At 40.6% G+C, this 12547-nt stretch overlaps 2 long non-coding RNA genes across 2 annotated transcripts; both read right to left on the minus strand.

Annotated features, from left to right (window-relative positions):
• Positions 1 to 634: 634 nt before the first annotated feature.
• LOC145651186 (uncharacterized) lies at positions 635 to 1356 on the minus strand. The gene is made up of 4 exons (XR_014116964.1): positions 1304 to 1356; positions 1163 to 1215; positions 941 to 1060; positions 635 to 789 (listed from the first exon to the last, which is right to left on the minus strand). It is a non-coding gene; the product is annotated as an uncharacterized LOC145651186 (long non-coding RNA).
• Positions 1357 to 7003: 5647 nt separating this feature from the next.
• Positions 7004 to 7722, minus strand: LOC118242153 (uncharacterized). Its single transcript, XR_004776596.2, has 4 exons — positions 7663 to 7722; positions 7522 to 7574; positions 7310 to 7429; positions 7004 to 7158 (listed from the first exon to the last, which is right to left on the minus strand). It is a non-coding gene; the product is annotated as an uncharacterized LOC118242153 (long non-coding RNA).
• Between the last annotated feature and the right edge of the window lie 4825 nt (positions 7723 to 12547).

Here is a 12547-nt window from a genome sequence, read left to right on the forward strand (position 1 = left end):
TATCCCCTTCATGTACCAATTTACTTGCACTAGACAGCGCACATCAAACTAAAATTCACCAAAAAAGGGACAAATTCCAACCATTATACAAATTTTCCCCAAATTACAAAAACAGCCCTTTTGAGGGAGTGAATCCAGTACATGAACGCAGCCGATACCTCAAAACCCATAGGCAGCTTAGCTAGTTAAATTAGCAACTTGGTTAAGGGATCACAACAACAGACAAAAGAATTATTTCCCACCAAACAAATGACATATCTAATCTGTGCAAGACATTGCTGGATGTTAATGTTGTCTAATAATTCATGCGAATCCTTCACAACGTCAAAGTCAGCACGACTCTCCTTCAGAAAATAAAACTAAATGAAACCACAGAAGCAATGTGCGAAACAAATCATGCGCCACCCAGTGGCTCCAACTGGGAACACTACCAAAACCCAGTCTCAAATAAGCACCTTTATTTTACTACCATGTATTGTTGCCCCTTGCCTACATGTAGTCGACCATGAAGGAGTTTCCTGTTACAATGAGCTTTGGCAAGCCAAATCCGTTTGTTCACAAACTGAGCTAACCAGTTCCTAATGGACATTCTCATTTTGAATAATGAAAGCAGATCAAAGGCAATAGTCAGACATTGGAATCATGAGTAGATCTTTATTTTTCCCTGAATGTTACTTCCAAGCATGAGTCACTAATTGCAGAGGTCTGTCTGACAGCATACAACATTGACCAGAGGAAGGCCCTGAAGCAGAAGGCAGTCAGACATTTTGATGCATTTCTTGTAGACAACTATGGAGACAAAACCAGACAAAGAACAGTGTCACAGCACAGCACCCTCCTCCTCATGTCTGTGTGGTGTGGGTGCCAACACTAGGCTCAATATGTTCCAGATTTGACAAACTTGGTTAAGTAATTCAATGAGAAGCTGGATGAGACTTACGTATGTTGGCCAGATTAAAAGTGACACAGGTATCTTTAACAGATCCACATGTTTCAATGGTGTCTGGACATTTGCCACCAGGGATCAAGGGTACACAGTTGTTACATTGTAGGGCAGAACCTGCAAGTCAGGTAATGGGGAGCAATAAGGAGCAATCAATGTTGTATACAATACTAATCATGTGAAACAGGTATTCCCTAAAAGCTGAATTGGACCACTCACCACCCATCACCAGCAGGGCAAGAGCCAGCACCACAAACATGGTCCTCATTATTCTGCAGCACAACAATAAAATCAGTAAGAAGAAAACTCTCCTGCTTTCTTTTAGGGCAAGCCTGTAAAAAAAACCACATACATCTTTACCTGGAACGTTATGTAGTCAGGAAGCAATGTAGACTTTGCCCTTCAAGTTTTAACAACGCACCTGTTCACACTGCCTCTAAGTCCTCTTTAAAACAGTCTTCCTGTCATGGGACGGCCCCCTCCTCCTACACTCCTCCCTGTGTTTTTTGATCACCACGCCCCTACATTGTTAATTGGTCGTGTCACACCTGCCGTTCGTTATTGTCCTTGTTAGTGTGTGTGTGCCTGTTTGCTTTTTATTCTATTATTTTTATTCTTTGTTACATCCCTGTGTTTAACACACTTCAAAGTGTTTCCTGTGTTTGTGCCACTCAATTGTGTTGAATAGTTTATTGTGTTTTGTCAGCTAGTTTTGTATCATTCTTTGTGTGGGGCAGTGGTAGCTTAGTGGTTCAGGTATTTGACTAGTAATCAGAAGGTTGCCAATGTTGGGCCCCTGAGCAAAGCCCTTAACCTCAATTGCTCAAAGCTGTACTCAGACATAAATGTTAGTTGCTTTGGAAACATTTGTCAGCGAGATGACCAAATAATTAAACCAGCAGTCTGTCATATGCAATGTGGAACAAGGCAAACTCTTGAACCATATCAAGTGAATAACGGAAACCATTATAACTAAATTAAAAACAAAGTTTTTGATTATTAAAAGCATAATTCAGAGTACAAAGTAGGTGAAAATTACACAAAGTCCATCAGACAGTCTACATTCCTTATGCATCTTTCCACTGTTGATGTCATTTGACATCACCCTCAACCAGTGTCCTCCGACTCACAGAGCAGGCAATGTTCCGGACCTGATTTTCACACAGACCACCACAACATCGGTCATTGCAGTCGACCCCCTCCACCTCTCAGACCATCACTTTGTGTTCTCTCTCTCTTCTCTTTCCATCCATACCTCCCCAACTTGTTCCTCCTCCTTCTGTCGCAATCTGCACTCCATCACTCCCTCTTCCCTTATTTCTACTATTTTTTTCATCCTTCCTCACCATGACTCTCTCTCTCTCTCTCTGGATACAGTTCAAATACTGTCATTTCTACACTCTCCTCATCAATGAATCTTCTGTGACTTCTCTCTTCTCGACCTGCAAGATCTTCCCCACCTGCCCCCTGGCTAACAGAAACACTCCGATGCCACAGGAGAGCGCTAAGGACTGTAGAGGGGCGGTGGAGGAAAAGTCCTAAAATCAGACCTCATCTTATACCAGTCTCTTCTTTCCAAGTTCTCACTAGAAGTAACATCTGCAAAGTCATCCTAGTACAGACAAAAATTTGAACCATCAGCATCTGATCCACGCAAGCTTTTCACTATTTTTCTTCTTTCCTTATACCTCCCGCACCTCCTCCTTCCTCATCTCTTAATCCTGAGGATTTCATCAGATTCTTTGAGGAGAAGGTTGCAGCAATCCGCCGGTCCTTTTCCTCTGTTCCTGAGCAGTCTTCATTCCCCTACATCCAGTGCTCTGACTTCTTTTTCTCCTCTCTCCTCAGTCCAAATTCATCAACTCCTGACTTTCAGAAATCCGACTCCATGTTCTCTGGATCCCGTTCCCTCCCTTATGTTCCAGACAATCTCAAGCGATTTGCTTCCTTTCATCTCTTTCATCATCAACAACTCTTCGCAATCAGTCTGGCTACGAACCGGCACATTTAACAGAAACTGCCTTCATAGCATTGAGGTAGAAACTTCATGCTGCTAAAGCAGTCAAACTGTAATATGTCTTGATTTTTCTGGACCTTTCGGAGGCCTTTGACACACATTCTCCTCTCTGTTCTCTCCAGCCTTGGTGTGACTGGCTCTGCATGGAAATGGTTTCAGTCCTATCTGGAGGGACGGTCCTATCAGGTAACATGGAGAAGATCCACATTCAAACCATGTAGACTCTCCACTGGTGTTTCCACAGGGCTCAGTATTAGCCCCTTTTCTATTCTCTTTGTTTACTCCTTCTGTAGCTGATGCATTATCTTCTCATGGCCTCTCCTACCACTGCTATGCCGATGACACCCAATGATTTCTTTCTTTTCCACCCTCCAACATGCACGTCTCCAGATGTATCTGAATTAATATCTTATCATTGCATGAATAGTGCACTCAGAGTGATATTGTTCTATGGATTCATTGACTTTATGCATTCAGTCACTAGTTGGCTTTTCAATTTGTTTTTGGGGAGAGGCTCATCTTTTCAACCAAGTATTTCTGCTTGAACATCAAATTAAATATCACTGGAAAGCCAGCTTTCAATAGTCAGTGGCCAAAGAAGCCTCTTGATTCAGTCCATTTTTAATGTCCAGTTTTGCAGATTATTATTCACCCTTGTTTCTCATTTCACACTACATATATAAACCCCACAGGAGCCCACGTTCAGTGCTTCACATTGATGGTGTGAGACACTTTTTTGCTGATGCCTTCACTCTGCTGTGTGATTCTAGCGCTTTTCTTCATTTTTTTTTTAAATTAAAAGTTATTTCCCTCTTACAATTCACTCATGCTTCTCCAATGTCACATTTAATATATGGTAAGGGGAAGTTTTCAGAAGTTCTTAACATATTTTTGTTGTAATTAAATTAAATGTATCAGTTATATAGATTAACATTTTTACAAATATATTTTATTAACGCATTTGTTTTTAGTATAAAATGTGTTTGTAATTCGTTTAAAAATTTCAAAAATATCAATGTGTTTTCGTCCACCTTTGGTTAATAAAATTTAGAGCATGTAATGAACTTCTGAAGCTTAAGAAAACTAAAGAGAAAGCATAGATTTTCTCAATCTACGAAAGGATACGTTTTATACTGACCTCTTTTCCAATTCCAGCCAATATTTCTATTGGTTCAGAATAATGGCATTACCAAAGAGATGTCGGTGTGCCGTCCGGATGACGGTACAAATTCGACTGTATTGCTCTTCGGATTCTCTGTTTGTTTGCAGTAGTGTAATATCTTCAAATGTTTTTCAGCATGAGGGTGTGAATGTAGACATCAGTCTACTGTCTAACTACACAAGAAGGAAGAAAGATGAGAGAGAGGGGAGAGTGTTGCCACTTCATGACTTTTGGGCATACCTTCACAGAGGCACGTTGTGCACACGGCACGATGGCACAGAAAACAGTCACAGAGAAAAAACTACAGAAGCATTTAACACAATTCTTAGGTTTAAATATATTCAAGGTAATATAAAACAGGATAGGAAACAAACTGAAATGAAACAATCATATAAGATATAAATTCCTTCAACACCAAGCCCTAATTTACTAGTACCTTAGAGTACTATAGTTTACTTAAATGCTAACTAATGCAACCTGTGTCTCCACCAAAGGCACAGAACAGACATATTTGAATTAAATTAAATAATAATTCACTTCAGCTACAGTGTTCCTTCTTCAGATGCTGTATAGAACTTCTGTAAAAGTGGGCTTGTTATTGAAGATGTCTGATTTACGTTTATGGCATTTAGCTGATGTTTTTATCTAAGAAACCTTACAATTCTGAATGAACACAACTTGAATAAGTGAAAATTAAAGGGCCTATTTAGGGGCCCAACAGTGACAACGGTCATACTTGAACTGCCAACCTTCTAATTACTAGTCAAGTACTGTAACCACTGAGCTACCAAAGCCCCCTTGTGATGGCTAATGAAATACATAACAAATGAACTTAACTGAATTGGTTTATTTTACAAATATAGTTTTTTGACATACCCCATATCAAATTAGCATTCACTGCTTGATGACACCAGAAAGTCAGGTTCCAATTTGTTGCAAGACAGTGGACAAACCCCCTCTGAATGTTTAACAATGGCATATCATCTGTTGGGTTCTGTCACTGATGGAATTCGGAAGCATTTTCACCTTAACACACAGATAAGTATCAAATCAAATGCTGATGTCTCTGAAGTGAGTTTTTGGTCCACTGCATGTAGCATTTGCAGTAGTTTGATGAGCCATCTTAAGGTGTTTTTCACTAAGCCTCTTTCCGAGTACAGTGGTTCAGGAGACGAACAGCTTGTATATGGTCTAATTGCATCTGTGCTCAAAAATCCCATCATGAATATACAGTCTTCAGATCCTTCATTAATGCGTTTAGAGACAAACATATCCTGTTCCACCATATCATCCAGAAGATCCTTCTCAAGAGCCAGTTTTTCAGACTGGAGGTTGTTTCACTTTCTGGAACTTCTATTCAGTCACCTGAATTGAAGGATTCAGGTCTTCAGAGACATTGGACAAGAATAAAAGTAAATGGAACTAACATTAGTGACAGGGTTTCAACGACCACCTTAGTAGAGTGCATGATGGCTACGCTGGATATAGAGGGCCCAGGCCATATAAACTCTACTGAGAATTTATTTGCAGCAGCAAAGAGACTGGGTGACCTTTTCTCAAAGGGAGCCACTCACAGGTTCACCTGTGAATTTGGAAAAATGGTAACTCTTGTACTGGACCACAGAATGACCCACTTGAGAAGCAGCTCACATTCTGGTCTCGTGACAAGTATAGAACAGGTCAATCTGAAAGGACACAGAATCTCTGTACTCCCCTTATGTTTTATGTTATTAATATATCCCTTCCCTGCTTAAGCTTTCCTAAATAGCACAACAAACATGACTGTGGTTGCTGTACTTTCTAGTGTTATTGTATTATACATCCAGTGTCCCATGAAATGCATATACAGAAACGATCTGTGTGGGTGTACTAGTTCATGTTCCCAACTCCTCGCTTAGACCAGAGCCTACAGGTGGGCCCATAACCCACCTTTTCTGCAAACTTTATCGTACATGAAAGTTTGACTGCATCACCCTTAAGTAAAATGTCAGTGTAACCCTTTCTCTTTCTTTCGGAGGCCCTGCATTGTGTTAGATGGAATAAAGGCCACCAGGGAACGCAGAATTGTGCTGCAACAGCTGGTGGCGCTGTTGCTATTGGTCAACTTCTCTCTCTGGCTTGCGACAGTTAACGGTTGCTTCCAGAAATAAATCAGGAATCAAAACAGCTCCATTTCTTAGTGTCGCTGATCAAAGTTACAGGCAGTATTATCCCCTTCATGTACCAATTTACTTGCACTAGACAGCGCACATCAAACTAAAATTCACCAAAAAAGGGACAAATTCCAACCATTATACAAATTTTCCCCAAATTACAAAAACAGCCCTTTTGAGGGAGTGAATCCAGTACATGAACGCAGCCGATACCTCAAAACCCATAGGCAGCTTAGCTAGTTAAATTAGCAACTTGGTTAAGGGATCACAACAACAGACAAAAGAATTATTTCCCACCAAACAAATGACATATCTAATCTGTGCAAGACATTGCTGGATGTTAATGTTGTCTAATAATTCATGCGAATCCTTCACAACGTCAAAGTCAGCACGACTCTCCTTCAGAAAATAAAACTAAATGAAACCACAGAAGCAATGTGCGAAACAAGTCATGCGCCACCCAGTGGCTCCAACTGGGAACACTACCAAAACCCAGTCTCAAATAAGCACCTTTATTTTACTACCATGTATTGTTGCCCCTTGCCTACATGTAGTCGACCATGAAGGAGTTTCCTGTTACAATGAGCTTTGGCAAGCCAAATCCGTTTGTTCACAAACTTTGCTTTGTAGCAATCACAAAATACAGGTTTCTCAGTAGGAGCTAACCAGTTCCTAATGGACATTCTCATTTTGAATAATGAAAGCAGATCAAAGGCAATAGTCAGACATTGGAATCATGAGTAGATCTTTATTTTTCCCTGAATGTTACTTCCAAGCATGAGTCACTAATTGCAGAGGTCTGTCTGACAGCATACAACATTGACCAGAGGAAGGCCCTGAAGCAGAAGGCAGTCAGACATTTTGATGCATTTCTTGTAGACAACTATGGAGACAAAACCAGACAAAGAACAGTGTCACAGCACAGCACCCTCCTCCTCATGTCTGTGTGGTGTGGGTGCCAACACTAGGCTCAATATGTTCCAGATTTGACAAACTTGGTTAAGTAATTCAATGAGAAGCTGGATGAGACTTACGTATGTTGGCCAGATTAAAAGTGACACAGGTATCTTTAGCAGATCCACATGTTTCAATGGTGTCTGGACATTTGCCACCAGGGATCAAGGGTACACAGTGGTTACATTGTAGGGCAGAACCTGCAAGTCAGGTAATGGGGAGCAATCAATGTTGTATACAATACTAATCATGTGAAACAGGTATTCCCTAAAAGCTGAATTGGACCACTCACCACCCATCACCAGCAGGGCAAGAGCCAGCACCACAAACATGGTCCTCATTATTCTGCAGCACAACAATAAAATCAGTAAGAAGAAAACTCTCCTGCTTTCTTTTAGGGCAAGCCTGTAAAAGAAAACACATACATCTTTACCTGGAATGTTATGTAGTCAGGAAGCAATGTAGACTTTGCCCTTCAAGTTTTAACAACGCACCTGTTCACACTGCCTCTAAGTCCTCTTTAAAACAGTCTTCCTGTCATGGGACGGCCCCCTCCTCCTACACTCCTCCCTGTGTTTTTTGATCACCACGCCCCTACATTGTTAATTGGTCATGTCACACCTGCCGTTCGTTATTGTCCTTGTTAGTGTGAGAGTGCCTGTTTGCTTGGTATCCCTGATTTTCACACAGACCACCACAACATCGGTCATTGCAGTCGACCCCCTCCACCTCTCAGACCATCACTTTGTGTTCTCTCTCTCTTCTCTTTCCATCCATACCTCCCCAACTTGTTCCTCCTCCTTCTGTCGCAATCTGCACTCCATCACTCCCTCTTCCCTTATTTCTACTATTTTTTTCATCCTTCCTCACCATGACTCTCTCTCTCTCTCTCTCTGGATACAGTTCAAATACTGTCATTTCTACACTCTCCTCATCAATGAATCTTCTGTGACTTCTCTCTTCTCGACCTGCAAGATCTTCCCCACCTGCCCCCTGGCTAACAGAAACACTCCGATGCCACAGGAGAGCGCTAAGGACTGTAGAGGGGCGGTGGAGGAAAAGTCCTAAAATCAGACCTCATCTTATACCAGTCTCTTCTTTCCAAGTTCTCACTAGAAGTAACATCTGCAAAGTCATCCTAGTACAGACAAAAATTTGAACCATCAGCATCTGATCCACGCAAGCTTTTCACTATTTTTCTTCTTTCCTTATACCTCCCGCACCTCCTCCTTCCTCATCTCTTAATCCTGAGGATTTCATCAGATTCTTTGAGGAGAAGGTTGCAGCAATCCGCCGGTCCTTTTCCTCTGTTCCTGAGCAGTCTTCATTCCCCTACATCCAGTGCTCTGACTTCTTTTTCTCCTCTCTCCTCAGTCCAAATTCATCAACTCCTGACTTTCAGAAATCCGACTCCATGTTCTCTGGATCCCGTTCCCTCCCTTATGTTCCAGACAATCTCAAGAGATTTGCTTCCTTTCATCTCTTTCATCATCAACAACTCTTCGCAATCAGTCTGGCCACGAACCAGCACATTTAACAGAAACTGCCTTCATAGCATTGAGGTAGAAACTTCATGCTGCTAAAGCAGTCAAACTGTAATATGTCTTGATTTTTCTGGACCTTTCGGAGGCCTTTGACACACATTCTCCTCTCTGTTCTCTCCAGCCTTGGTGTGACTGGCTCTGCATGGAAATGGTTTCAGTCCTATCTGGAGGGACGGTCCTATCAGGTAACATGGAGAAGATCCACATTCAAACCATGTAGACTCTCCACTGGTGTTTCCACAGGGCTCAGTATTAGCCCCTTTTCTATTCTCTTTGTTTACTCCTTCTGTAGCTGATGCATTATCTTCTCATGGCCTCTCCTACCACTGCTATGCCGATGACACCCAATGATTTCTTTCTTTTCCACCCTCCAACATGCACGTCTCCAGATGTATCTGAATTAATATCTTATCATTGCATGAATAGTGCACTCAGAGTGATATTGTTCTATGGATTCATTGACTTTATGCATTCAGTCACTAGTTGGCTTTTCAATTTGTTTTTGGGGAGAGGCTCATCTTTTCAACCAAGTATTTCTGCTTGAACATCAAATTAAATATCACTGGAAAGCCAGCTTTCAATAGTCAGTGGCCAAAGAAGCCTCTTGATTCAGTCCATTTTTAATGTCCAGTTTTGCAGATTATTATTCACCCTTGTTTCTCATTTCACACTACATATATAAACCCCACAGGAGCCCACGTTCAGTGCTTCACATTGATGGTGTGAGACACTTTTTTGCTGATGCCTTCACTCTGCTGTGTGATTCTAGCGCTTTTCTTCATTTGTTTTTTAAATTAAAAGTTATTTCCCTCACTTACAATTCACTCATGCTTCTCCAATGTCACATTTAATATATGGTAAGGCGAAGTTTTCAGAAGTTCTTAACATATTTTTGTTGTAATTAAATTAAATGTATCAGTTATATAGATTAACATTTTTACAAATATATTTTATTAACGCATTTGTTTTTAGTATAAAATGTGTTTGTAATTCGTTTAAAAATTTCAAAAATATCAATGTGTTTTCGTCCACCTTTGGTTAATAAAATTTAGAGCATGTAATGAACTTCTGAAGCTTAAGAAAACTAAAGAGAAAGCATAGATTTTCTCAATCTACGAAAGGATACGTCTTATACTGACCTCTTTTCCAATTCCAGCCAATATTTCTGTTGGTTCAGAATAATGGCATTACCAAAGAGATGTCGGTGTGCCGTCCGGATGACGATACAAATTCGACTGTATTGCTCTTCGGATTCTCTGTTTGTTTGCAGTAGTGTAATATCTTCAAATGTTTTTCAGCATGAGGGTGTGAATGTAGACATCAGTCTACTGTCTAACTACACAAGAAGGAAGACAGATGAGAGAGAGGGGAGAGTGTTGCCACTTCATGACTTTTGGGCATACCTTCACAGAGGCACGTTGTGCACACGGCACGATGGCACAGAAAACAGTCACAGAGAAAAAACTACAGAAGCATTTAACACAATTCTTAGGTTTAAATATATTCAAGGTAATATAAAACAGGATAGGAAACAAACTGAAATGAAACAATCATATAAGATATAAATTCCTTCAACACCAAGCCCTAATTTACTAGTACCTTAGAGTACTATAGTTTACTTAAATGCTAACTAATGCAACCTGTGTCTCCACCAAAGGCACAGAACAGACATATTTGAATTAAATTAAATAATAATTCACTTCAGCTACAGTGTTCCTTCTTCAGATGCTGTATAGAACTTCTGTAAAAGTGGGCTTGTTATTGAAGATGTCTGATTTACGTTTATGGCATTTAGCTGATGTTTTTATCTAAGAAACCTTACAATTCTGAATGAACACAACTTGAATAAGTGAAAATTAAAGGGCCTATTTAGGGGCCCAACAGTGACAACGGTCATACTTGAACTGCCAACCTTCTAATTACTAGTCAAGTACTGTAACCACTGAGCTACCAATGCCCCCTTGTGATGGCTAATGAAATACATAACAAATGAACTTAACTGAATTGGTTTATTTTACAAATATAGTTTTTTGACATACCCCATATCAAATCAGCATTCACTGCTTGATGACACCAGAAAGTCAGGTTCCAATTTGTTGCAAGACAGTGGACAAACCCCCTCTGAATGTTTAACAATGGCATATCATCTGTTGGGTTCTGTCACTGATGGAATTCGGAAGCATTTTCACCTTAACACACAGATAAGTATCAAATCAAATGCTGATGTCTCTGAAGTGAGTTTTTGGTCCACTGCATGTAGCATTTGCAGTAGTTTGATGAGCCATCTTAAGGTGTTTTTCACTAAGCCTCTTTCCGAGTACAGTGGTTCAGGAGACGAACAGCTTGTATATGGTCTAATTGCATCTGTGCTCAAAAATCCCATCATGAATATACAGTCTTCAGATCCTTCATTAATGCGTTTAGAGACAAACATATCCTGTTCCACCATATCATCCAGAAGATCCTTCTCAAGAGCCAGTTTTTCAGACTGGAGGTTGTTTCACTTTCTGGAACTTCTATTCAGTCACCTGAATTGAAGGATTCAAGTCTTCAGAGACATTGGACAAGAATAAAAGTAGATGGAACTAACATTAGTGACAGGGTTTCAACGACCACCTTAGTAGAGTGCATGATGGCTACGCTGGATATAGAGGGCCCAGGCCATATAAACTCTACTGAGAATTTATTTGCAGCAGCAAAGAGACTGGGTGACCTTTTCTCAAAGGGAGCCACTCACAGGTTCACCTGTGAATTTGGAAAAATGGTAACTCTTGTACTGGACCACAGAATGACCCACTTGAGAAGCAGCTCACATTCTGGTCTCGTGACAAGTATAGAACAGGTCAATCTGAAAGGACACAGAATCTCTGTACTCCCCTTATGTTTTATGTTATTAATATATCCCTTCCCTGCTTAAGCTTTCCTAAATAGCACAACAAACATGACTGTGGTTGCTGTACTTTCTAGTGTTATTGTATTATACATCCAGTGTCCCATGAAATGCATATACAGAAACGATCTGTGTGGGTGTACTAGTTCATGTTCCCAACTCCTCGCTTAGACCAGAGCCTACAGGTGGGCCCATAACCCACCTTTTCTGCAAACTTTATCGTACATGAAAGTTTGACTGCATCACCCTTAAGTAAAATGTCAGTGTAACCCTTTCTCTTTCTTTCGGAGGCCCTGCATTGTGTTAGATGGAATAAAGGCCACCAGGGAACGCAGAATTGTGCTGCAACAGCTGGTGGCGCTGTTGCTATTGGTCAACTTCTCTCTCTGGCTTGCGACAGTTAACGGTTGCTTCCAGAAATAAATCAGGAATCAAAACAGCTCCATTTCTTAGTGTCGCTGATCAAAGTTACAGGCAGTATTATCCCCTTCATGTACCAATTTACTTGCACTAGACAGCGCACATCAAACTAAAATTCACCAAAAAAGGGACAAATTCCAACCATTATACAAATTTTCCCCAAATTACAAAAACAGCCCTTTTGAGGGAGTGAATCCAGTACATGAACGCAGCCGATACCTCAAAACCCATAGGCAGCTTAGCTAGTTAAATTAGCAACTTGGTTAAGGGATCACAACAACAGACAAAAGAATTATTTCCCACCAAACAAATGACATATCTAATCTGTGCAAGACATTGCTGGATGTTAATGTTGTCTAATAATTCATGCGAATCCTTCACAACGTCAAAGTCAGCACGACTCTCCTTCAGAAAATAAAACTAAATGAAACCACAGAAGCAATGTGCGAAACAAGTCATGCGCC

This window comes from Electrophorus electricus, chromosome 14, assembly GCF_041902795.1.
Source record: "Electrophorus electricus isolate QZ-2024a chromosome 14, ASM4190279v1, whole genome shotgun sequence".
Classification (NCBI taxonomy): Eukaryota; Metazoa; Chordata; class Actinopteri; order Gymnotiformes; family Gymnotidae; genus Electrophorus; species Electrophorus electricus.